This window comes from Sinohyriopsis cumingii, chromosome 5, assembly GCF_028554795.1.
Source record: "Sinohyriopsis cumingii isolate HCF-2022 chromosome 5, ASM2855479v2, whole genome shotgun sequence".
Lineage (NCBI taxonomy): Eukaryota > Metazoa > Mollusca > Bivalvia > Unionida > Unionidae > Sinohyriopsis > Sinohyriopsis cumingii.
Genome location: NC_142965.1, coordinates 90164791 through 90192561, shown reverse-complemented (window position 1 = coordinate 90192561; position 27771 = coordinate 90164791). Strand labels below are relative to the sequence as shown.

General features: G+C 34.6%; 1 long non-coding RNA gene across 7 annotated transcripts in view; it reads left to right on the top strand.

Moving 5' to 3' along the window:
• The window catches only part of LOC149799729 (uncharacterized), a 31679-nt gene extending 11450 nt beyond the window's left edge, over nt 1–20229 (top strand). For 2 of the 7 annotated variants that reach the window (XR_016421214.1, XR_016421215.1), the window contains 4 exons: nt 5085–5247; nt 7460–7604; nt 14175–14350; nt 19279–20229. This is a non-coding gene — a long non-coding RNA (uncharacterized LOC149799729). Of the gene's footprint in view, nt 1–5025; nt 5248–7459; nt 7605–12521; nt 12706–14174; nt 14351–16009; nt 16166–19278 lie in introns of all 7 variants that reach the window. The other 5 variants (XR_016421217.1, XR_016421216.1, XR_016421218.1 and 2 more) reach the window with 5 other exon arrangements.
• The last annotated feature ends 7542 nt before the right edge of the window (nt 20230–27771 follow it).

The following is a 27771-nucleotide window of genomic DNA, read 5'->3' as shown; positions in this document are numbered from 1 at the left end:
CTGGAAGAAAAGTATTTCAACCTAATACAAGCCTTTCTTGTTGTTATTGTAGGGTTAATGACATTATTCAGCACACGATAGGCTATGCACGATGGCCAGTATTAATGGTGGAGGAAGAACCCTGGAAAACCCCAGAAAGAACCACCGACCCACGAGAAGCTACTGGCAAGCTCTCTCACATACCCACAATAGCCAAATTCAAGACTTGAATCCATGCAGACAGAGGTGAGATGGCAGTGATCCGTAACGGAGAGCGCTTTTTGCCATCCAGGGCCCCCACAAGCCTTTGTTGTTGTTGTTGTAGTGTTTAATGCCATTTTTCAGCACATGATAGGCTATACATGACGGCCAGTATTAATGGTGGAGGAAGAACCCGGGAAATCCACGGAAAGAACCACCGACCCTCGAGAAGATACTGGCATGCTTTCTCACATACCCACATTGGCCGAATCCGAGACTCGAACCTACGCAGACAGAGGTGAGATGGCAGTGATCCGTAACGGAGAGCGCATTAGACCACTCGGCCACTCGGGGCTCCCACAAGCCTTTCTAAATCTTAGACTGGCACAACTTCTAAAATTCAAACTTCAGATAAGTTTGACCAAAGATCCTTGTCTCTTCCTACATGTACCAATTGTAAGAAGAAAGGGTACGTTATTTCTGATTGCTACAAATTGAAAAATAGGCATCAGAATCAAGACAGACCTATTCCAAATGCTCTTATTTCCAAGAGGTCAAGGTCACAGTCATGTATTGAAAGCAATACATTTATTGGGTCTAATAAACCCCATTCTGATTTTATTATGGAGAATTATGAACCATTCATATAGAAGGGTTCTATATCACTCTTGGGTAATTTGGCCAATCCTATCCCTAATAAAATTTTAAGGAATACAGGAGCTTCTCAGAACCTTTTATTATCAGGTACTTTGCCTTTTTCTGATAGGCCTTCTTCTAATGAGAGTGTTCTTATTCAAGGAGTAGAGTGTAGCTTTGTTAATGTTCCTCTCCATTGTGTAAATTTGTCATCGGATTTAGTCTCAGGACCCATGACAGCTGGCACAGTATCTGTTTTACCTATTGAGGGCATTGCTTTATTACTAGGCAATGACCTAGCTGGAGACAAGGTTGTGGTTAATCCACTTGTAACTGTTCGGATCAGAAAGTTTAATCCAGTTGAAAAAGAATTCCCTGATTTATTCACAGCTTGTTCAGTTACCAGAGCTATGGCAAAGAAAGCTCTTCAGAATGATGTTGATAAGGAAAGTATTGCTTTAGCTGACACATGTATTGGTCAGGTTTTTGAGGTCACTTTCACTCTTTGTTTGGATCAGTCAGAAGGTATTGATCACAGTGATCCTCTTTTAACTACTCATTCTCTTTATTCTAATCAGGGTGATAAACGACAATCACTTGTTGTCAAACAGGTAAAATATCCTGAGATCTCATGTTTATTTGAAAGAGAGAAACTGAAGCCACTGAACTTCCTGTCTGTTATTTCATTAAAAATGGAATTCTTATAAGAAAATGGAGACCTATTGAGGTACATGCTGGTGATGAGCGGTCAGTGAACTATCAAATTGTAGTTCAAAAACCTTACAGACAGGAAATATTTAGTCTGGCCTATGAAACCCCTTTGGCTGGTAATTTTGGGATTAATAAAACTTATCACAAGATCTTGACTCAATTCTATTGGCCAAAAATCAAAAGTGATGTTTGTAAATACTGTAGAGCTTGTCATACTTGTCAAAAGGTAGGAAAACCCAATCAGAAGATAACCTAAGGCTCATCTACAACCTATTCCTGCCTTTGATGAACCATTTAGTGAATTATGGTAGATTATGTTGGTCCCTTACCTAAGACCAAGTCATGCAACCAATATATGTTCACCATTATGTGTGTGTTAACAAGGTTTCTAGAGGCAATTCCTTTGAGGAATATTAAAACTTTGATAAAGTTTTTCACTCAGTTCTGTCGAAATGGGTCAAGGGTCAACTTTCAGGTCTGGAACTTTCCAGCCTATTATGATTGAATTTGGCATCCAGCAATTCAAGTCAAAAGTGAAATTATGGTTTGACAGAACTATAATGGAGAGAATTTTTGAGTCTGGTAATAGAGTTCTGTCTCTCTTGCTCATTTTTCAAAATTTTCTTCAGTTTAGATATTACGGCCCTTACAAATTAAAGAAGAAAATGAATGAGTTAAATTATGATATTGATGCTCCTGGAATCTAAATAAGTTATAGGAGTACCAGTATATTGAAAGAGATAGCCAGGTTGAACATGCAATTAAGTTAGTTGTACCTGTCCCACTCAGCGAAGATTTAAGTGAAGGAATATCATCAGATTCTACTGATATTGGAGCGACAACTCTTCGGAATTCAGAAATTATGAAGGATCTAGACCAGAAACTTTCACATTTGCAAGAGTAAGAAAGAAATGAACATAAACAGTTATTATTTAAATATGAGCACTTCCAGATGTACCTAAAGGATTGAACAAAAATTTCCATGATATTGAAATTGAAAATTCCAAGCCTGTGAAACAAAACCCAAACAGGATGAATCATCTCAAACAAGAATACTTTAAAAAAGGAATTCAGTATTTGCTGGAGAATGATTTTATAGAGCCCAGTAAAAGTGACTGGAGTTCACCATGCATAAGTGTTCCTAAACCAGATAAAACTTTCCTTATGTGCACTGATTATAGGAAGGTGAATAGTGTGACAAAATAGAGATTCATTTCCATTACGAAGAATTGATGACTATATTAATAAAATCAGAAATGCCAAGTATGTCACCAAATTTGACCTTCTGAAAGGATTTTGGAAATTTCCACTAATAGAAAGAGCAAAGGAAATTTCGGCACTTGTGACTCCAGATGGATTTTATCAATATAAAGTAATGCTGTTTGGGATGAAAGGGTCCCCAAATGCTTTTCAACGTCTCATGAATATGATTACCTCTGGTCTAGATAATTGTGATGCTTACATCGATGATTTCATCATCTACAATGACTCATGGAAAGAACATTTAGCAACAATTTGGAAATTCTTTGACAGACTCACAGATGCAAGTTTGACAATTAATTTATGCAAAAATGAGTTCTGCCATGCTAGTGTAACTTTTGTAGGACATATCATGGGACATGGACAAGTTAAATCTATCGATACTAAGGTCAAGGCCATCTCTGAATTCCCTGTTCCTGTTAATAAAAAACAAATGATGTGAATTTTAGATATGGCTGGATACTATCGGAAATTTTGTTCCAATTTTTATATAATTGCTGAACCCCTGACAAATTTATTGAGTAAGAAAAACAAGTTCCTTTGGACTGAAAAATGTCAGGAGGTTTTTTATAAGTTAAAAGCCATACTTAAAAGCGCACCAGTTCTTACAGCTCCACATTTCAGCCAATCATTTAAACTGTCTGTTGATGCACATGATGTTGGGGTTGGATCAGTTTTGATTCAAGAAGATGAAAATGGTATTGATCATCCGGTGTGCTATTTTTCTAAGAAATTAAATAAGCACTAAAGAAATTATTCAACAATCGAGAAGGAATATTTGGTTAGGCCTACTGGTTCACTTACAGTTTCAAACTAATTTTATGACAAAATAGTGTATAAGAGGCAGTTAATATATATCCAGATCATCGATTCTGATCTTAAAACACAAGTTTGTATGTTTTATCATCAAAGGATAGCATGCAGTAAATTGATAGTTGCTACGTTACTCAGAAAAGGGTTAATGGTCGATCAGCTATCACAACATAATGCTTGTGAATGGGCAAGAGTTTGTTTGTCAACGTAATTGATATAAAAACTAGGCCTAGCTACCGATGCCTTGATGAATACATTTCGCTACAACGACCGGGCTAAGACAATTGGCATTTAAGAAAAATATGGTATGGTCAGTCAATATACCTCTTAAATAATCACAGGGTGAAGTTGTTTTCGCTTTCCTAACAGAAGAAGGAGAAGTTTACATTTTTAGGTGACTTGTCACCCACTTACAAATGGCATTTTGTCTAAGTCTCAACATGTCTTGATTCTGAGGTCACGTGCACTGCTTATTGCACTACATTTGGAAATGAACACAATAACGAAAGCTAAAGTTGTTTATTTGATGTACTTTTTTTTAATGACCACATGTACATCTTTGGGTCTTTCTGCCTCTGAATTCAATCACTGTAAATATCAGTACATTTTACCACCTGGCCACCAGTCAAAGACTTTGAACTTGCTGCCATAATGTTCTTTTTTATGTACTCTTATAAAATGGCAACATGTACATAAGGGGGTCTTTCAGTCACTGAATTCTGTCATTGTAAATATCAGCACAGCTAATTGATCAACACATTTTCCCACAAAGTAGGTGGCTGAAGCAGGACTGGCAAGTCTTTGATTTTTATCGCACACCTATTACATGCATATGGAGGACTCCCGGCCCTCAGTGATTTTCTGCATCCCAGATGAAAAAAATTGGCATCCAAATAGGCGTAATTAAGCGTTTCCGAGATCACTGCATACAGCAGAATAGGTTATTTGAAGACACTGTACCAAATGTGGATGAATTTGGCCATATATTAGATATTTCACAGATACGTCATAATAAATCATGTATAAATAGTAGTCTAGTTGTGGAAGCGTATGCCATAAACCAAGATAGAGAACCTTATAGGGCTCAAGGAAGCTGCTTCGGTTTCTGTGCACCACTTTGTTATCATATAGGATACTTAGGCTTAGGCAATGTTGGGTAATTTATTATTGATATAGCATTCCTTTCCTTTCCACCTTTATTTTTAATGTTAAGCAAAAATTGTCATTTTTGTACTGATCATTCTTCCCATGGCATTCTCAGTTTATACAGTTAAGTTCTTTTGCATTCACGTTTACACAAATAGCAAAATAAGTCAGTATTTCCCTATCAAAACTTGCATACAGCCATGTACAGGCCTTTATTGACTTCCAGTTGATTGTATTGACTAACTTATGTCCAACTGTTTCTTTAATTTCTTATTTAAGGCCAAATGCTTCTGAGTTGTGACCACATTGGTCACACATTGCCAATTTCTTCCATTTAGGGTTACATGATTCTTCAAAATTTGGGTCTCATCACAGGACTCCAGGACAGCATGAGATCATTTTGGCTTGTTCATTCCAGCTAGCTTTGAATACGGGTCAAACACAAAATGATTTGACGGCGAAAGTGCTGAGACACATATTTCAAATTTGGCACAAATACAGGTAAGATATGTATGTTGATCTTATAAAAAAAGTATTATGCAAGGTAATTGCCCACTAGTGAAATCACCTCTGTTATGAGGCCACAGTATTCACATTTTGTGATTTTGCCTCAAGTTTGAGCCCCAGGTACAGCTTAACAATGAGCCTAATTCAGATGAAATTAATTTGGTCGACTCCAGTTCAGGAAATGTTTTCAAAGTCATGCTTTGTTTTTGATCAATGAACTACCTTAAAATCTGAATGATAAAAAAATCCATAATGAAAAAATGGCCAGTGTTAGGGGTGTACATTTTCTTCAAATTTCTGAGATATTTAAAACATGAGCTCATATTCAGATTCCCCAAAGTCGTCTAATAATTGTACTAGCAGCTGCTCGCGTGGTGCCCAGCATTAAGAGGTTAGTGTTAGGACTGGTCAGCCTTATGGCTGTGTGGGACATCATGCTACATGTATGTGGCATGATGCCCCAGTGCTAGACATCAGTATACAGTACTACACTGCAGACATAGCGATATGACTGATTTTTTTAAAAAGCTATGTTAAAAATCCAAACCACACACACACACATGAAGCTCGAACCCACAGATAATAATAATAATAATAATAATAAATAAGAATAGTATTTATAGGAACAACAAATATTGATTATTCTGACTGAAACTTTAAGATGTTATTTATTTCATGTGAATGAAGTTGACAGAGTAAATTGTGATAGCATTAGTTATTGGCATAATTTAGGGGGTTAATTTAAATTGGTATTACTATTAACTCAGAATCATAGCACTAACAATAAATGGACAGCTTAGTTGTGACAGAGGCTGTAAACCAAGTCCTCAAGTGTTAGATATAAGCAGAGAAACACAATAGTAGTTCATTTGTCAGGGTCTTGTATACCTTGCATACTTAAGCCACATCACCTCAACCATACCTCACCCCATGTAATCCTTGATAGTTCACCACCAAATCTAGTGAAATTAACAAGACAAGACAATTAAACATTTTGTCACACATTAATCATTAGAGTAAACAAACAATGCCAGGAACGTACATGAAACTGATGCAGAATTGGCCTGCATGAAGCTGTTTTACAATAATTACCATCAAACTTTCACATCCAGACTAGACCAATAAGTGTACTATGAAACTTTTACATCACTGTCTGATATTTCTGGTTGCCTTGACCACTAATGTCAGTCACAAAGCCCTAAACACATATGAACGGAATGTAGAACAGTTGACACTGATCTATATGTAACACCATAGTGACTGCCATCCAGCTATAATGTCTAGACTGGACCTATAAGTTGTACTCGGACACCATAGTGATATATGTATCAATAAAAACTATATTAACATGAAGACCAGATCAGTAAGTTGTACTGCGTGCCCATAGTGATACATACTACTATAAAATCAATAACATGAAGACCAGGCCAGTAAGTTGTACTGTGCCACAACAGTGATACATACTATAAAAAATCTCTAACATCTAGATCAGACTAATAGTTTGTACTTTACCACCATTTGATACTCAATAAAAACTAAAACATCCAAGAAGACCAATAAGTTGCACTGGGCCATCATAGTGATATATGCTACAGTAAAACCTTTAACATCCAGACAAGACCAATAAGTTGCATTGGGCCACCATAGTGATATATGCTACAGTAAAACCTTTAACATCCAGACAAGACCAATAAGTTGTACTTTGCCACCTTTACATAATTTCTGTTTTTTTTGTGGCCACTGTGTATGTTGTATATTATTAGAAAGTATGTACAGTATATGGCCAGTATTCAACTACTTGTCTTGCAGTAAAGGGATCCATGACAAAACCTATTATGTTTAAAGTTTTGTAATTATGTATCTGCGTTTGTTAAATTTACATATGTGATGGAGTTTTAATGATTTCTTGTGTGTCAATAGAAACATCTTTAAACTAGCAAAACAAAAACACATGAGACTGAACTCTCAACTTGTATACTTCACAATTAACTCACTTTTTAGGAATGTGCAAGTAAAACAATTCAGTCCCACTAAAATATCATGATTGTCATACTGATGTTGTATGGCTGACATCAGAATATTCTAATAAAGATAAATAGATGACCCTTACATGTTGTTTTGCATATGGAACCTTGCGGTGTTCTTGACTGTATTTTTCACTGAGTATTGAAAGAACATTAATATCACTTGTTTGTCTGACTTACAGGTCCATAGTAGAATGTTGGGGTCAGTTGGATAAGTCACATTGCTAGAAGCACCAGCTTAAACCTTGTCCAGTGATTTATCCTGAAGCAAGCACACAGGAGATTGCCCATGATGGTCAGACTTAGCTTCGTTAGGAATTGTTTGTGGTATGTACCTATTGCCAAACAGTTGAGAAACATATCTTCTTGAACTAGGTTTATCTTGTCATTTTTCATGCACGCTTTCTCTTTACAGACATTTTCTAAACTCCTGCAATTTATAATGATGCTTGAGTGTGTGTACGTAAGTATGTATATATATATATATATGAGAGAGAGAGAGTTTTAGGGGGTTGAAATTGGCCTGTTTCAAAGGCCCTTAATAACCATTTGATTATATGATGCACCACTAAGTTTATCTGTGGTCCCCACAACTATGTTTAAATAGTCTAAGATATATATAGCATAATATCTGCCAAGTAACCTCTGATCTCTCACAGTTAACTGCACATTGGTGATTATCTTCCTGTTTTGTCATCATAACTGGGGCATTATGAAAAAGTTTTAGAAACGTTTTTTTGTGCATGTGAGGCTTCAATTACTTCTAAAGCACATTACAGTATTTACTTTAATGGTAACATGGCTTTTGTTATGTAAGTTCAATTTAAGCACCATTTTCTGAGAAATAATTGGCTCCAGAATGAAGATGTTTTATTATAAACAACTAGCATAGTATCTCAAATTCAGTCACAATTTTTAAATCTGAAATGCCTTCTTGGCATTCAAGCAGCATTTGAAGGAATTTTGTTAATGCCATCACACTATGATGGTAAAGAAAAGATACAAAGCATCAGACGTTGCAAAGAATTTTAATTTAGTTAATAAATACAGTCATAACACAAAATATACACAATATCATTTCTTAATGCTGTTAATATATACAATCATAGCACAAGATACACACAATGCCATTTCTTAATGCTGCAAAGTAGTCTTTTTCTTTCTAAATGAGTAGTAAATTAATTATGTAAACAGAATAACATCTGTAATACCATTTGACTGGACAGTGCCTAAATGTCTTATTTACAAATGTTTTGATGGAAACCACCTTACTTCATACTTCTTAACAAAGATTTGATAGAAACAACGTTCCTGCATATTGTTTGAATATATATTGTTCATGATCGGGACAAATTTATGACAGAAACTATTTTGAGTATCAAAAAAATTGCAGACCAACTGCTGTTTAGTTCTAGATAGAATCAGATCCATCTTGTTTCTGTTCCTTGTGAAAATGTAAGCAATTATTATGTTGTATAATTTTTATTATCATTGATTTGCAGTTTTTCTCCCACAGCTCTAAGCTGTATGAAACAGTGAAAGATCCATTACAGGGGAGATAACTGCTTTTTGCCCATAGAAGTTGAAAGTATTTGCACCACAACAAAATAACCCGTTGGAATCACTAAATATTTGAAAACAAAGGGGATTATAATGCATTTTCTTGCCATTTATATTGGTGTCAATGTCTGTGATTCTATTTAATGCGAATTATTAATATATTCATAAAAAAATATACATAAATATGTTAAGATGCGATGTCATTCACATGCCATAAATGCTTGTGACATTGTGGCAGGTGGTGATTTCAATTTTTATTATAGAAAATACCCAGTTACTGTGGGGTTTAATGCCATTTTCAGCACAAGATAGGCTATACATGGCAACCTGTATAACTGGTGGAGGAAGAACACTGGAAAACCCTGGGAAGAATCACCTACCCATAAGAGGCTACTGGCAAGCTTTCTCATGTACCAACATTAGCTGAGCCTCGAACCCACACAGGCAGAAAATACCCAGTAAATAGGCCTTTATTTGATTTTCATTAATAAAATGGATTCAAAAGTAGTAGATGTGACTTTGATATATCACTCATTTTATTGTTGAAAATGGCAGTTAATGCCCAGAAATTTGGAATCAAATATCATGAAATTCACAACTTATAATAAGAAATTATAATTGTTTAGAGGTACTCTGTACTCATGCCTGTACATATGCAGTAGTTTGTGTTTATGGACCTTTGTTGTGTGCGAGTTATTTAGGGACAGGTGTAAAGTGATTCTGTTCACAAATTTTTCAAAGCTTTAAATAATAAATATATTATATTACATTATCAAAAGGTAGGCATAGAAACTGATAACATGTATGTTTTAAAGAGGATGATCTAACTCCCCAGAGGTGCAGTTTTTTTTAACTCCATCTGGTCTGTTAACACAATTGTTATCACTTCTAATAAACTACATGGAGGATGATAATGAAACTACACACACACACACACACACACAGTCACTTGTCACACACCATAAGGTTTCAACAGGGTGCTGCTCACTGCTCAGACTACTGATATAACCACCACAGAAGCCATCTTGAAATATTATTACCACTACATCTAATAATGGTAATATCAGCATTTAGCTTTTACCAAAAAGACTGATTATGATGTCTAGTTGATCCAAATGCAAATGGTGTCAGTTTCATTTCCATGATGGCAGCCATCTTGAAAATTGTGTCATGGCTGAATGAATGGTCACATCAACATTGGATTTTAAGAAACAGAAGTGTTGTGTAGTGGGTTATAAATGAAAATGATTACTTTTTGATGTCCAGTACATGTATGTATGTATGTATGTATGTATGTATGTATGCAATTTTTTATTTATGGCACCTCAGCATAATATTTTTTAAATGAAGCCACATATGTATGTAATTTTAAAAATGTAAAATAAATTGAAAAAGAAATGTAGGGTGAAAAGCCTATTCCTAACAAATTCAATCTTAGAACAATGGATACTAAAACTGTATAAAATCTATGTAAAATAAAATATAAAGGAAAATCACAAAATCATTAAAATTGGTAAATTTTTTATAAATTGTATTCCCACAAAACATTCTCTAATGTGATTGTCACTGTTGTCATCATGAAGATCTTGTTATCACTAATCCATAATATCTCTAGGATTTCCCGGGTTCTTCCTCCACCATTAATACTGGCCGCCATGTTTAGCCTATCGTGTACTGAAAAATGGCGTTAAAACTTACAACAGCAAGAACTAATCCATTATAAAAAGTTAATCAATATGGGGTTTTCACATGAAGACTTAATATGAAATCTATCTGGTTCTGAATGAATATGGATCCACTTGGATATCCAGTATGGCTGCCTCAATGGCCATCTTCAAAAATCTTGTTATCACTAATTTTGAATAGATAGTTAAATCAGTATTTGGTTTTGAAGAAAAGAGATTTGATGATGTCTAGTTGGTCCTAACAGGATGCCAATCTGACATCCAGTATTAGCACCACTGAAGACAATTTGAAAATCTTGGTATTGCCAATCCCTTTGAGTTGAAATTCATATTGACATCTTTTATTGCCAGAAGACTTATTGCTATATCTAGCTGGTCCTAAATGAAAATGGTGCCAATTGAACATCCAGTATAACCAATACAGCAACCATTTTGAAGTTACTGTTATTGCACCTCCTAAGTGGAAAGTCACATCATGGGGTTTTCACCAAAAGGTGTCTTATGAAATCTAGGTTGTCAGAAATAACAATTATGCTGCAGACCTGCCAACTCTTATGATTTTGCAGTAAGTCTTATGAAAATTACCCTTAAAATATGGACTTAGGTTATGCTAGCAAAAACTACGGAAAAACGATCGTTCTGAAAAATCTGGATAATTGTTTTGTTTGGATTCGGGTTTCATCTTAGAATTAGTGAAATTAGTCTGGGAACCAGACTAACTTTACAGCTGCACCCCAGACGCTTTAAAATGCACCTATTTGTTCATGGGAAGCATCTGCATGATCGAACTGTTGATTATAGAAAGAGATACATGTTTAAGATGAAAGGGAAAATAAGCTTCATGAAAAGTGTTAATAATCAACACAAGAATAAAAAGGGGTATTCAGATTCTTGTGAATAAAAGCTGGAAATGACCCAAATTCATTTACTGGACATCAGGTGCCAATATGAGTATGTCTCATGGCAGGAGAAATGATTGCTGTTGTCATGTGAAATTGAAAAGAATTTCCAAGAATTATGTCAAGTTAGAAGATAGCAATGAGCCATTGAGCTGCATAGGGTTAGGAACTAGAGTTTGTGAAATTGTACTAGTGGTAAATAAAGTCTTGTGTACTTTACAAACTATTCAGTTGAACATAATGTTTATCATCGATGCATCAAACTTTTAATTATGTTTTCCAGCTTTACAGTATCAGTTACTGATATTTTGTTACACCTTACTGAAAACTGGTCAATCTTATGGAAAAAATCCAGCTGCCTTACTGAGACGGACTCATCAGGGTTGACAGGTCTGATGCTGACCCAATGTCCAATATGACTGCCACAGTGGCCATCTTAAAAATCCAGTTATTGCCACATTTTACAACTAATACATATTGCATTTATGAAAGGTTAGATTAAATGGAATTATCAATAGATGGATGAAAAAACATCTGGATATATTAGAGATGTATGGTCACTGGGGAATAATAATAATCATAAAAATAATGATGATAATAATAGTTGTAATTTGAGTACTGTTGTTAGTCACTTATAAGTCAGTTCCAACTGCAAACTGAACAGACCCAAGTCTGCTGTCAGATAATTCACCAGCAGTCTATTCTGTTTGTTAGGAATAATTAGTTGAAGAAACAATGCAATAAAGTGCTGTCTTAAATACATTCCTTTCATTCATTCATTCATTCATTCATTCATTCATTCATTCATTCATTCTCTCAGCTAGCAAGTCATTTTTTGTTATTTTATTTTAGAATTTCTTAAGATTTATTTATTTTGCTTTTTAATTTCTTTATTGTGTGTTCATATTCAGAGAAAACTGTTTTGATATTTCCATAGGTCTCATCAGGTGGTAGTAAGTAACACAACTGCACATAACATGAACTGTGTTACCCACAGATTTCCCCACTACAGTTTTCCCTTCTGTACAATGTCTTCTTCATGATGTCTTTAAGCACTGTCATTTTGCACATGGAATTTAGATAATCATTTCTATCTGCAGTGTCCATTGGCTCCTGCTAAACCTGTGCATAAGAGTGATCACCCTTGGAGTCTATCAGTCCCTTGCAGTAGTCTGACTTCCTATTGCCATGCTGAGTCCTGTACCTTAGAATGGCCTGTATCATATTTCCTTGTCTTGTTAGAATACATTGCCAGGTTTTTGGAAGCTGATGATACAACTGATGGTAAGTGCAGTCTTTATCCATGGTCTCCAGTGATCTCAGAGTCCTTGCTGAAAATTTACGTCCCAAGTGTGTCACTTTTGTTTTCAGTGATGATCCCAGACTGTTATTGAGTATGTGTATTGTTGAATGCACTCTTGCCTCAAAGTTTCTGGAATAGTTCACATTTTTAGGTAATGAAACATCGATTGATCTGTTCACAGCCTCAAATGTCTCTGTGTTTGTGTTCATTCAGTCTTTCTACAACATGACAGTAGAGCTTCATTTTCAGAACTTCTAGCAGGATATTCTTATCATTTTCTGTCATGTTAAGATGAGTCACTTGATGAGAGCCCAGGTCACCAGTGTAGAGTGGCATTGAGTACTTGGGGAAGTTGACATTTAATTTTTGTAACGTCACCACTATTGTCCTCCATTGGTTGCTTGAAGATCAAACTGCAGCGTGCTTTAATGTTTTGGCTGACAATATATGTTTGAGCCTTTTTCCTTCTCTTGTTCTTATTCCTGGAAACATGTTTTCACTAAATATTGCAGAATTACATCGTTTGAACTGTAAACGACCCAAATGGATGGGATCCGACAGTCTTTCTACTTTCGACATTGGATGCAGAATGGTGTAAGCATTTTGGAAGAAAGCAACAGCCTGTGCATCTTCATCTGTTGTTGCCTGTCTAATCAGAAAATCTTGCAGCACAAATTTTCTTCCCATTTCTCTTGCCATTTCATGTTCTGAATATTGTGCAACTGGTGACAGATTTGCTGTGCAGTCAACATGGCCTCCTGGACATTGCACAAAAAAACCTTTCCCCTTTAGCCATGCTCCAGTCCAACACAGCTTGTTTTCTACTGTAGTCCCTACAATTTATTGCTTCTCTGTAATAGTTTCACAGGCAGTTCCAACAGCTTGTGATGAACTTTGACCAGGTTTCTTTTCATGTCCAAAGCTAATGGCATTGTATCTTACATCAAAAGCAACATTTATTTGTTCAGGATGCTGAACACCACACATGACATTAACCTGTCTGACTAGTTTCAGCTTGTTTGTCATAGCCATTTCATTGAGCTCCATGGCTGCTTTGCCTACAATGTTGGAGGCCCTGTGCATAGATGTTGTGCTTGGTGGCAGAATGTCCGTAACTGCAAGCAAGTATCGAGCCCTGGTGTTGCCCATTGGTGTATCTTGTAGTCCAGCTTGAAACATCATATTTACAGCAGCAGGATTTGGTCTAGGTTTATTTGTTTTTGTCTCCTGATAAAAAGTATACTTTGATGACTTAAAGCTGCAGTTTTCAAACATGATAGTATGCTTCCAGGCAAGTCCTCAGTTTTTTTCATTAGCAATTTGGAACTCTGGTCTCTCACATATGTTGACTTGATTACCTTGGCAATGAATGTTATCATTCCACATTTCGATATTATTTTATGCAGATGATACATGTCCCATCATGCTCATTCAATTCTGTCTCTTTCAGGTCCAGTTTTGCTTTGGATGATGGTTGTAGAATTATTGCAGACCCATGTGTGCCATTACAATCTTTTGCCTGAACTGACTGGAGACCCTCATTTGTTGTCTTTGTCACTGCTATGAGAGAGAATTTGTCTGCATCCATTCTTCTGGTCACTGGAACAGATGCGGCACTGGAACTTGGTAGAGTATCATCAATCAGATATCTGTCTCCTTTGTTATGTTGAATATTTCCAGGTTTAAAAAAAAGTTTCTTTCTCTTCTTGTATACTTTCATGGTTTCAGTTACAATAAGTGCATGTAAAATACAAGAAGTATCCTCTCTCTCTCTCTCTCACATACATAACATAGAAAAGACGAGCTAGCTTGGTTTCAGAGAACTACACCAACTCTTCAATATTACTGGAAGCCTAACATATGAGGGCTTCTCCCCTTCATTGGTAGAAATGATATTATGTCCTTGGTTAGTACCCATAGCTAGCGTATTTAGATGCTATGCTACCAGATTTCAGATGTTACCTTTTATTGACAGGCCCTGGTGTAATTGCTTCACACCTGATAAATTCATTGATGTTCTTGATAAAGGAATGGAGATACTTTGCCACGGAACAAAATTTGTTCACTTCAGGTTTTAAATTTTCATTAAAATTTAAGTTAAATTTAAATTTTCATATAAAAATATATATCATTTTTTAAAATAGAATTTTCTGGGAAAGTTTAACAGTCAGGTTCAATTTCTAGTACTTTCCAGATTGGTGTTAGGACTAAAACCTAATTACAGTTTATTTGAAGTTTTTATCTTGATTAGCAAAACTGCATTTAAACTTCAAGTTTTGTGCATTTTTGACATTCGGCCATTCGAAATTGGCTTGTGCATGTGTTACAGTGGCATTGGATAAAAGCTGTAACTGTCCTATTCATGGATGAAATTCCTTAAAACTTTGCAGCAGTATTTAAGATTTGGTTTGATCACAGCTGGAAGTTTTGTCCACTGAGGTGAAATTGTCCAACTGCAAACTAATAGGAATAATTAGTTGAAGAAACAACATAGATCCTCGTTTGCTATCACATTATTTAATGGTAGATCAGGGTCATAGTTGTTTGCAGTTGGACCAAACTTATAAGCAACTATGTATGGTAATGACTATGGTAACATGCCAGTACAAATTTCCATATTTATTTTTATACTGTCCATTGTTCTAAATTGTAGTATGATAGATTTGTAACCTTTACCCAGTCTCCATGGCTTGCACCAAGGTGTTGTAACCCAAGATATGTTGTTACTGGATTTTGTTCCTGTTGTAACTGATATAATGTTAAAATCACAAACTTGGTAAATATCACCATAGTTAAACTGTAAATGGGTTAAATGTTTGAATCCTTGAGGAGGGAGGTAAAACGAATGCCTCTCTTTTGCATGGTTAACATATGTTGTCAGTAAAGGGTTCCCGCGCGGGTCTGGAATTCTGGAAAAAGTCTTAAATTTGAAAATTGCTTTTCCAGGCCTGGAATAGGTCTGGACATTTTTTAAAAAATTGTTAAAAAGTCTGGCAAAAGTCATAAATCTTCGTTGTTCCAGAAACTTGACTGCTCTTTTCAGAGCTTTTTGGGTATTAATGTAGAATGTAACATCTCACGGCACCTATGGAATTGGGTCACAATTAGTACTCCCAGTTCAGTTCCCACGAATATAGTTCTAGTCTATTTTTAGAACATATTTTCCTCTCCCATTTTGGTGGTGGTAAAAGTGGTATATTTATGCATTTTTTGGTAGGGATTTAAAGGTAATTGTTGATTCTTTGGAATATGAGCTTATGGTGTGTTTGTCTGTGTGTGTTTCAGTGACAGTACACAGAGAGTAATAAGGCCCTGGTGTCTGGTGATGATCCAGGAGTGAAATCTGTGTTATGTTTACATGTTGCTTTGTTTACAGTCCAGCCTCTGAAAAAAACGCTGGTGATCCTTTGACAAATACCTAACTTGAAGTCATCTTTGAAGGTATTTTAGTTTAACATATGATTTGTATTGATTGTCACACAGTGGAAAGTTCTGTTATGAGAAATAAATGTAGAGATTGTATAACAAAATTGTGCTCTATGTAGAGCTGATAAATTCACTGGAGAAGGTCAGGCAATTTTGACTGGTGTTTGCTGACTCATTCAGGATTGATCTACATCGACATTATTACATCCGAATGTATTCATGGCTTAAGGATCAACTGTCTATATTTAGCGTATATGATATTGGCCCTTATGTACAACATATTCGGCAGAAATAAATGAGAATATCACTTTTCAGTATGCAGTAAAACCCAGTAAATGAATATATGTGCTGACCTACAACTACTTTTTAAATACCTTGAATATGATTTTACAACAATAATGCTACAATATATGAGGATATTTGTGGAAAATCCCCGAATTACGTCTTTTAATAGGTCACCAATCAGTGCATCCCCTAGGGGTGCAAGACTGAGAGTCAAAAATCTCCTTGGTGTCAAAACTGGGGGTCATACTGAGTAAAAAACAAACTTTGGTATCAAAACTGGGGGTCAGATTAAAAATTTGGGGGTCTCTGAAGTGCAAATGAGGGTAAAGGGAAACACTGCCAATGCTAGCAGAACAATTATTCTTGCCAGCATGTGGGTCCTTAAAAATGTAAATAATGGCAACAATATGGCATAAATTGAGTTTTAAAACATTCTCAAACTAATTTTATGACAAAGTGAACATTTATACCAAGGAATCAGATTATGCACACATGACTTTTTTATTATACTAAATGTATTAAAAACGTTTGGTACAGTTTTTGTAGGTGTAATGTATTTTCGAGGTTAGACTTGGACTTGTATTTACGAATGATGGGTGATATCTTGAAACATTGGTAGGCCTATTTAATTTAAAATTTTCATGTTTAGTATAGGCAGAAAGAGGTAAAATTTAAATTATTTTGAAGAAAAGATAACCAATTAAGGCACTTTTGTGAATATCAATCTATTCTGAATATTGACATTATAAAGAACAAACAGTCGATCTGCACATATTACTTTAATTAAAAAATAAAATAATCATAAGTATTTCGTGAGAACTCTTCCAGTTCCTTCTCTCACACTCTCTGATTTCACAGTGTAATACAACTTCATGAACTGTATGATATTGCTCAAATTTGATCAGAATTATTCAATATTAAGAAAGTACACAAAATTGGATGTTGCAACATAAAAATGCAGATTTACTGTAATAATAAATTATTGGAAAAATCTGTGCCATATGAAAGAGTGCATGAGAAATATTTCAAGAATTTTTTCCATGTGACTGGCATTTATTGTAGAATTGTGAAAATAATCAATGTAAGATATTTTTCTGTTTGTTTATTCTTTGTCATTAATTTTAAAAAGATCAAAATTGACCATAATTTAATTCTAAAGTGGCAATTGCTGTTTACTAAATTGTGATTTCAGATGAACATATATATGTACAAGAATATTGTAATGAGTATGCACTGTTTTAAGAGTAAGATATTATTTCAGCTTGTGTATGACTCATCGTTATGGTATTTTTTGAAAACAATGAGAGGGCAATAAAAGAAGGCACAAAAATGCTTCAGAAGTACAGAAACAATAAAAAGTAATTTTTAATATTTTAGCTGAATGTTCACAAAACATTTATACATAATACCATATGTAAAAAATGTGCAAAGTTTAGTTTGAAAAAACCACGAGAATACGATTTTGCAAAAAGTGATCAAAGACCATTATTAAAATGATGGTGCATGTGTTTGGAAACATGGTGTGAATTTATTTGAAACACTGTCATAAAGATGAGATTAATTTTGAATTCTGTACACAAAGAGTATGCATAAAACATTACTTTGTAAGAGCGACATATAATTTCAACTTGTCTGTGACTCAAACATATAGGATTTCATGCAAACATGGAGAGGGGCCACTTGATAAAAAGGCACAGAAAGGCTTCCGATGTACCTGGAACACAGAAAAGGTCTATTTATTCTTATTGCTGGATGTTCACCCAACATTTCTATATGCCCAGATGTAAGAAATATGCAAATGTCCGCTTGAAATAACACAAGGTCAAAATTTTGCCACAAGTGACCAAGACGAATTTTAAAAATTGTGGATGCTGCATGTATTTCAATGCTTCCTGAGAAGTTTTCTGAAAAGATATAATGAAAATTAGTTAAGTTTTATATTCAGCACACTTGAATTATGCAGAAAATATTCCATTTTTATTTATTCTAACTTCATCCCATGTTGCTATCATTAGGTCAATAAATTGGCACGTAGTTAGGTCTGGAAAAGGTCTGAAATCTTTTTGTAAATTTGTGGCAGGAATCTGATAGTCATGTAAAGAGCAGTTGAATCTCAGAAAATGGGCTCCTATATAGCCTTGCCTTGTTCTGGAGACTTGCCACATAAACCTTCTCCCTGTTCTATTGCTGCTTGGCGATGTAGACTAGTTCTGATGTATGAACCTGCATGTCATAAGGTGACTGATGGAAGTGGACTTGTTCAGTGCTTAAACGCTTTAAACTTACTCTTCATTATCTCATTGTCCACTGTATTTGTACTTAATTCAACTCTATGTTTGATTTCGATTTTGTCATGTCACTTTTGGATCAATATTGTTGTGTAATGAGTTGGTACGTTTACAACTTGATGATATGGTTTTAATTTACAGTGATAACCTCCCATAATCTGCACACTGGTCACATATTCCCCTGCAGACTCATGGATGTAAAATAGGACTTTTTTGACCAAGGATGCATACCATGATGTTGTTCCAGCTAAGAAGGTGTTGGAAGTTTATTAGTGAAATTTAGAAATATGGTATAGGTCAGCTGGGCCTTGACATGGGTTATACAAATTACAATATCTGCAATGCAGATGTTGCTAGATGTGGGGTGTCTATTCAACAGCATTTTGGTACCAATTTTCCATTGCATGGAAGGTCTGAAGAACACTGAATTTGTATTGGCAACAGTGTATTAGAAAAGTGAAATTTAATTACTGTAATGTAAATTGTTGTTTTCAATTTTCGCCTCATTTGTGACAACACATTTTGTGATTTAAATATTTTGTTTATTTATTTCAGGCAACAGGATTTATGTGAAGCAAGTGCCCTCTGCTGACATCAGAGAATGACATCTAAATTCTTTATCCAAGAAGACTGCAAAATAATAACTGGGCTGTATCACCATGTAGAGAATTGGCAACTTTGAGAAATGCACAGCCTAAAGTTTTAAACCTGGATATCCTATTTCTGGAAATATGTCAAGAGTTATCATACAAATACATTTGGCTATTAGAAGGCAGTTTGCAGTGGCAGTTTGAGTAACAGTTGTGCTAAAAATGAACATTTTAAAGACTGAAGATGCTACATTTGCAGAATTGAGGAAAATAGTAGGTTATAAAATGAATGCTGAAGGAGTTGGATTTATAAGAAATGCATCTAATCCAGTGAACAAAGATGATGGAAGACAGTTGGGGAATAAAGCTGTTTTTAGTATAGATATTGCATCTGGGTTGAGCAATGCGAGATATTTCTATACTAGAATGATTTAGGAAATACCAGTAATGTGTAAGCTGCAAGCAGATCAATTTCAACTTTGTGAATACCATAGAAATGGACTACAGTTTGTGAAATTTATTCCTAGTGTATAGAAAATTCCCAGTGATCTTAAGAACAGAAGAATTGACTTGGAACCCATTATTCAAAATAAAAAATGTTCTGTGTTGTAGACTTATATGCAAAAGATTATAATCTCATTTAGCATAAGGCCCCTATAGGAAGTCCTCGAAAGAAATTTTTTAAAAATGGATTTCCCATGTTTAGCTGTACACAAGTACCAGAGAAAATAATTTTCGATATTATAAGATTTTAGTAATTCCCAACAACCTCCATTGATAAATCAAGCAGATAGAAAGGGTGAACAACCTTGTACATCCTCCTGTTGGAGAAAGTGAAATTATGATTTTGACACTAAAACATTGTTTGTTCCCAAATTTGAAGAATATGATCATTGTGAATAAAAGATGGAGGGCATATTGTTATTGATGTTTGAATAATGAAAAGGATAATTTGAACAGACTATTAACTTGATTTAAACTTCTTTCTTTTAAACACTGCCATAAGATAGTAAGGCACACTCACTTTCTCTCCCTCCCTCTGTCTCTCTGTCTGTCTCTCCATATATTTGAAAACTGCTAGATTACTTTTGAAGCCTGAGATCATTATGCTCGAACCTATTTCTGTAGAATATATACTGTTACCTAAATATGTTTACATTATTGTATAATGCCCTGTGCTTATTCTAATTTTGGAACTCCTTGGCTGCCAAATTTCCCTACAGAAATTGCCAAATACTCTTAACAGTTGAGAGAGAGTTTATTGTACACATTCTTCATAATGAAATAAAGCTCTAGCCCTTAAAACTCAGGAAGCTGATTGGTCGAAAGCTTGATTGGTTGCAAATGTCGAAACTATAACTCCAAAGTAATGAGAAGGCTTTGTTTGGTGAAGTTTTAATTCTCTAATTTTATTTTTACACAATTGTGGATAGCACTGTATATGAGGAAATTACCTACATTAAATAGTGTACAATAATAATTATAAAAAGTTACTCATATATTAAGTCATTTCATATCACGGGATATAGATTATCTACATATTGTATGTTTTCAAAAGGATAATGTACACTATATATATGTATATATATCGGCCAATGTAGGTATGTGAGGAAGCTTGCCAGTAGCTTCTCGTGGGTCTTTGTTTCTTTCCGAGGTTTTCCTCGGTTCTTCCTCCACCATTAATACTGGCCGCAATTCATAGCCTATCGTGTGCTGAAAAATGGCGTTAAACCCCACAACAACAACAACACTATATCCCAGAGACAAATTTAACCATACTTAAAGTCACAGTGTGCCATTTTTTATTATTTTAGGACTGGTTGAAAGCTACACATTCTCTCTCACTCAAATTAGTCCTTTAACATTTTTTCAGTAACGTAGGTGAACCCCTCTCACAGGACTTTAAGATTTTAAATTACGTTTGTTAGTTCTGGTATCTAATTCATTTTTCCATCTGTTTCTGAGGAATTACTTAGTTCATAAGCTGTATAATCATTTATTGACCAGGGTGGTATTCAGCTACTACTGTGTCTTTAAATATTCTGTTCCAATATTTGCCCTACTAATAAGTCAGCTATTTCTACTTGTTTTTCCTTTGATCTTGACTTCTGTTTTCTCTCCGACCGTCCTGAAAATATGAATTTTCATAATATGACCTATAATTTGTATTCTTTTTGGAGTTACCTCCTCATTTAAGTTTAAAATAATTGTGCTGATGGTTAAATCCACAAAAATTTTCCTTTGATTTGTAATATATGTCTTGTTGTCTTCGTTTCTTGGACTTTGGACATTTTGTGATTTATAGCTTTGCAAGGTAAATTTAACTTGTTGAGCAAGTTCATTTATTGTTGCAGTGAGCTTTTCCAAGTTTTTTTGTTGTTACTGTTTGCTTCCACTTATATGGCCATTGTGTCATAATCTGATATAGTCTGGCCTAAGTTATTGTGTTCATTTCTGAATGTAGCAGAATAAAAGCAGTGCACGTGACCTCAAAATCAAGACATGTTGAGACTTAGACAAAATGTCATTCGTAAGTGGGTGACAAGTCGCCTAAAAATGTAAGCTTGTAAAATGTGATTATTTAAGAGGTACATTGACTGACCATACCATATTTTTTTTAATGCCCTTCGCCTTAGACTGGTTAGTTCTAGTGTTGTAGTGAAATGTATTGATCAAAACATCAGCAGCTTGGCCTAGTTTTTATATCAATTACGTTGACAAACAAACTCTTGCCCATTCACAAGCATTATGTTTTGATAGCTGATTGACAATTAACCCTTTTCCGAGTAAGGTAGCAACTATCAATTTCCTGCATGATATCCTTTGATGATTAAACATACAAACATGTTTTTTAAGCTCAGAATCAGTGATCTGGATATTTATTAACTGCCTCTTATATACTATTTCGTCATAAAATTAGTTTGAAACTGTAAGTGAACCAGTAGGCCTAACGGGAAATAATGGCAGACTTTGCTAAGTCTGGGATGTACCAGTTTATTAGATTGTCTGTTTTCTTAGATCATCGGGCAAATATATTCAGAAAAATTATATCAATGAAACCAAAACCTTGGTATTATTTTATTAAAGATTTAACTTTAAAATGCAAATTTTGTAGGTCAGAAACGTATAGGATAATGCTATGTTGTGGAATTCGCGAGATGCGCTTTAATTTCTAACTTCTGACTTGACACATATTTGCGAAAAATGCAGGGAAAAACAGCAAGTCAGATACTTATTATTTGCCTAAAATTACTACAAGTACGTATACAAATAAACCATAAATTTGCGATCATGTCAATGGACTGTTGTAATGAAGCTATATTATAGTGATTGATTACATTAAGACAACCTCTCCATCTAAGAATAGATGCACTCACGTCTGTGTTGATTTTGTAGGAAAGAAGTGATTGCAACTTTTGATGGTGAGACTCCTATTTTTACCAAAATGGGAGTCCTGGACTCCTAGTTTTAAAATCCTAGCGAGACCTCTGCTCAATTACACTAAGTAGAGAATGAGCTACACCAGAAAAACTACTAGCTGGGTAAAGTACTCTTACATGATTACTTTCAGCCATTCATTTCTGTCACCATATTAAAATGGGTCATATATTCATCAATATCTATATTTCCATCAAATAACTGAGGTTTATTGTATTGATTGTGTTTGTTCCATCATTAGTTGTGAGAAACATTATCAAATTGTGCAATCATTGTCTCATTGAACTTTTTATATATCTTTCGTGCCATGTGAAAATGTTCAGGTCATATTTAATGCAAACATATTTACCTGAATTTGAGTTAAAAGATACAGTATTGATTCTGACCTTAAGAATTTCAAAAATGGAAACTTCCGTTAAGTGACAGTATTTCCAGAAAATGGTAATTGCGGCCTATGTTAGATAGAGGTGCATATACTTTTTTTTATCATTATCTATTATCTAAACATGACTCATTCTTGCCTTAACATATAAAACAGAATCATTCTTTTGTTTTAAATTTTTTTGGTGGATTCATTTATTGAATTTATTATTCAGAGGAATTACAAAGTACTCAATAATATTCTTGGACTGGAACATTAATTTGGAATTGTAGTGATTTAGACAAGGATAGTTTTGGATTATATTTATTGTGATGCATCAAAAAACTGTTAGCACATCATCACAATCCATGCTACTGGCAAATTAACTCAGTCGAGACTACAGGCACATCAACACATTAAATATGGGAATTTATTTGGAATATCACTGGAGTTAAGTTGGAACTTAATACATTTGGACTTGTGGTATAACTTTTTGGACTATTTAGGATTCAATTCACAAAACTGTAAGTTCTTTTTTAGATTTTCACTTCGTATTTTAGAGGAATAAATTATTTCTTGAATTTTACAAAAATTGTTGGTTTTTGTTTTTTCTGTTTGTTTAAGATCATAGAGTAGTAACACGATTCTGTTACAAAACATTTTGTTGTAAATAGCAATCAAATTTGTAGTAAAAATAATAGATGATTGATCAGAACTAAATGCAAAGGGCAGAAAAATATCAGCAAGTAAGAAAGAGATAAGAATAACCAAACATGTACAAATTGTAAGAAATCAAAACAAAACTGATTATGAAGATTACATGAATATTACAAATGATGACCAAGATACTACTGAGTCGGAAATTATTAAGTGTATTAAACATCTTAAGAATAATTAAAGACTGTCCTATGAAAATATATAAAACGAATATAAAAAAATGTACCTCTGACATGCTTATGCTCTTATGTGTCTCTTTTTTTCAATATGATATTTGACACTAGTCTGGTTCTGGATGCTTGGCTTGAAGGAATAATCGGACTAATATATTAGGAGAAGGGGAACCCAAACTCACCTGACAATTATATACCTAAATGATTTTAATAAACTGGTTACTCGTGTTGTTATAAAAAAATGACTTCGTAAGTTTTTAGATTTTCACGATTCAGATTCAGACCAGACTTTTCAACTATAGATGTTTTCTTTACACTCTTACTGAAATTTTAAACACTTTCAAGATGAAAATATTTTGTGCTTATTTCGATTTTAGTAACGCTTTCGACATTATTGGGAGGATAGGGGTGTGGATGAAACTTTTAGACAACTGGAAAATATTTAGAACAATATATAATATGCAAAATGAACTCTTATATCAGTTGTGCGTGTGTGCAGTCCGCTTTCTATCATTGTAGTACGAATGTGATGTAAGGTGAAAATCTCTTGCAAATTTTATTTATTATTAAGTAAATTACTTAGAAAAAATATCTGTTAGAAAATGAGTGCACTAGTGTGGAGTTATGCTTTTCTGATCACTGTATGATTTTTTTTAATTCAAATCTTTATATTGCTTTACGACGATGACACTATTTTTTGGTACTGACGAAAAATATTTCAAACATAATTTAAATGTGTTTTACAACATACTCAGATTTATGGAACTGAATATCAATTTAACAAAGACAAAAAGTCTGATTGTCGGTTAACGAAAAATGATAAACGTTGATTTACAATTAGCGATAATCTAATAGATATTTGTGCTAATTTGAAACATTTAAGTGTTATTTTTTCTAAAAATTGAAGTTTTATTAGTCTGTTAAATACATGGTTGATCGGGCTAGAATGACCTTGCATCCACTTTACCGAAAAAGTCCGATACTTCAATCTACCACTCTGATAATTGTTGGGATAACAGACTTTCTATATTATGAATTCATTAATAATCAGGAAAAAACATGCGTGATAACAGAAACTCTAAAAGACCTTTTTATATACAGGAATGACAATTGTCAGTAAGTGTATCCTCCGAGGGTAAATTTGACTATGGAAAACTACTTACTGCTATTACCAAGGAATCAGTATGTACCAGTGATAAACTTAAGGACTTTAATCACAGACTCCCTGTTGAAATCAGGACAGTAAACCATATGAGCAAAGGAAATGTGATGTGATGTGATTTTGATTTTTAACGTAGCATTAACAATTTTTCAGTCATATCGCTACGATGTCTGCAATGTGGCAGTTTATAGTGATGTCTAGCACTGGGGCATCATGCCGCAGACATGTAGCATGATGTCCCACCCAGTCACATTATCCTGACACCAGGCCGACCAGTCCTAACACTAACCTCTTAATGCTGAACGCCAAGCGAGGCAGCTGTTAGTACCATTTTTAAAGTCTCTGGTATGACTCGGCCGGGGATCGAACCCATGACCTCCCGCATCCGAGGCAGACGCTCTAACCACTAGGCCACCGGAGCAGTCCAAAGGAAATGTACTTATTGTTATGAAAATTTCATCGGTGACAAATACCATTATTCATTCATCTGTCCATAATTTCATAAAGAATGGGGTATATGTTTCTAAAACCATTCTATTACAGCAACTCTACTCTTGCAAAGTTACAAACCTTATTAGCTACCAATAATAGCAAACTTCTTCAAACGTTTCCATTTTTTTACCTGTAATAATTATTATAATATCGTAAACTTTATGCTATTTGTAGAAGCGGAAATGTTTCATGCTTTAGAATAATGTACTATTTTTTTCTCTCTTACAATTTTTTTTACACTCCATGATAGTCATTGTATTCGGCCATAACAATGTTACATATATGTACCCAAATATTTATTCTTGCTTTGGTTATAAATGTTGACTAGTGATGTGATCTGTTTCTTGACTGGTTATTGACATCGGCTTATAATATTGTAGCAGTTGTGGTATTCTTATATGCCACCTGTGTGGCCTGGGATTTGCTTTCAGTAATCAAATTTTGTTTTTGTTCTGTTCTTAGAGTTTTATGATGTCCAGATTGATCATGCTTTATAATTTATTTAATTCCTATCCAACATCTGTATGTATCTATCGTTGGTTGTTGGACCTTTCAGTTCCAGTGAGCAACGTGCTATAAATTGTACAATATCACCCTGCCATTCCACAATTTTACCATCCAATTTGTCAAGTTCCTTTTCATTATTAAATCGTTATTTCCTAAGTATTTAATTTTCTCAGTTTCTTTCATTTTCTAAACAATGCAATAAGCTAAAATCGCAGCTTGCATTTTCCACAATTAACTCAAATTTTATGAGTATGGAAGTGATATTTTTAAGCACTCCCCCCCCCCCCCACTAAAACAACATACTTGTCATTCTCATGTTTGATCGTAGCCGAGGTCAAAATATGGTCATGGCAGTATGTCAGATAAGGAAAGTCTGATCTGATCTTGAGAAAATGAATATTCAAAACTCAGTGGAAATATTACAAATTAATTAGGAATAAACAGCATATAACATGCACATATTACAATGTGAAAAAAACCATCAATGATAAATGTATGACCATTCAATTTTTCTTTGCAAATGGAACTCAGGATTTTAGTTTTGGAATGTACTTTTCTGAACAAAAAGTCATATCAGCATAAGATTTTCATTAGAAGATGACATATGAAGTCTTGTTGGTCCTAAATGAAAATGGCTCCATTTGGATCTCCAATATGGTGACGATAATGGCTGTCTTGCAAAGCTTGTTATTGCTTCTCCTTCTGGATGGTTCGTTATATGAACAAAAGGCTTTTCTTGATGTCTAGTTGGTCCTAAATGCAAATGGTGCTGATCTGACATCCAGCATGATCGCCACAACAGATATTTTGAAAATCCTGTTATTGCCAATCCCCATGAACAGAAAGTCATATCAACATAGGGATTTTGCCAGAAGTCTTCTTGTGATATCTAATTGGTCCTAAATAAAAATAGTGCTGTTGGAACATCCATTGTGACTCAGAGTTTGCACTACCAGGCAAAGTGGGTGACTAAGTTGCCTAAAATGCAGACTTAACTGTCTTTTAGCAAAAACAACTTTGCCCTGTGTTTTTTTAGATTTATGTTGAGTGACTGTTGCTCTTTAAGGCTCCCACTCACCTTATTCAGGGTAGGTCCATTGTGGTGTTTTGGCTCAAGGTAAATTGTCAGCATCAAGCCATCAAATTGCTGGTGTTGATATCAATTGTGCACACAAACAAACTCTTGTACATTCACAGGTATGTGTTTTGATAGCTGGTTGACCATTAACCTTTACCAAAGTAAGTTATTAGCTATCACTGCCTGATTTCTGTTTTGTTATTGTTGTTGTTGTTGTTGTAGGGTTTAACGCCATTTTTCAGCACACAATAGGCTATACATGGCAGTCAGTATAAATGGTGGAGGAAGAACCTAGGAAAACCCCGGAAAGAACCACCAACCCATGAGAAGCTATCGGCAAGCTTTCTTACATACCCACATTGGCCGAGCCCGAGACTCTAACCGTGCAGACAGAGTTGAGATGGCAATGATTTGTGACAGAGAGCACTTTCGATCACTCTGCCACTCACCCACCCCCCGATTACTGTAAGTTATACTTTGATGACAATAAAAGATAAACTTGTGTTTTTAAACTGAAATAAAAGTATGTA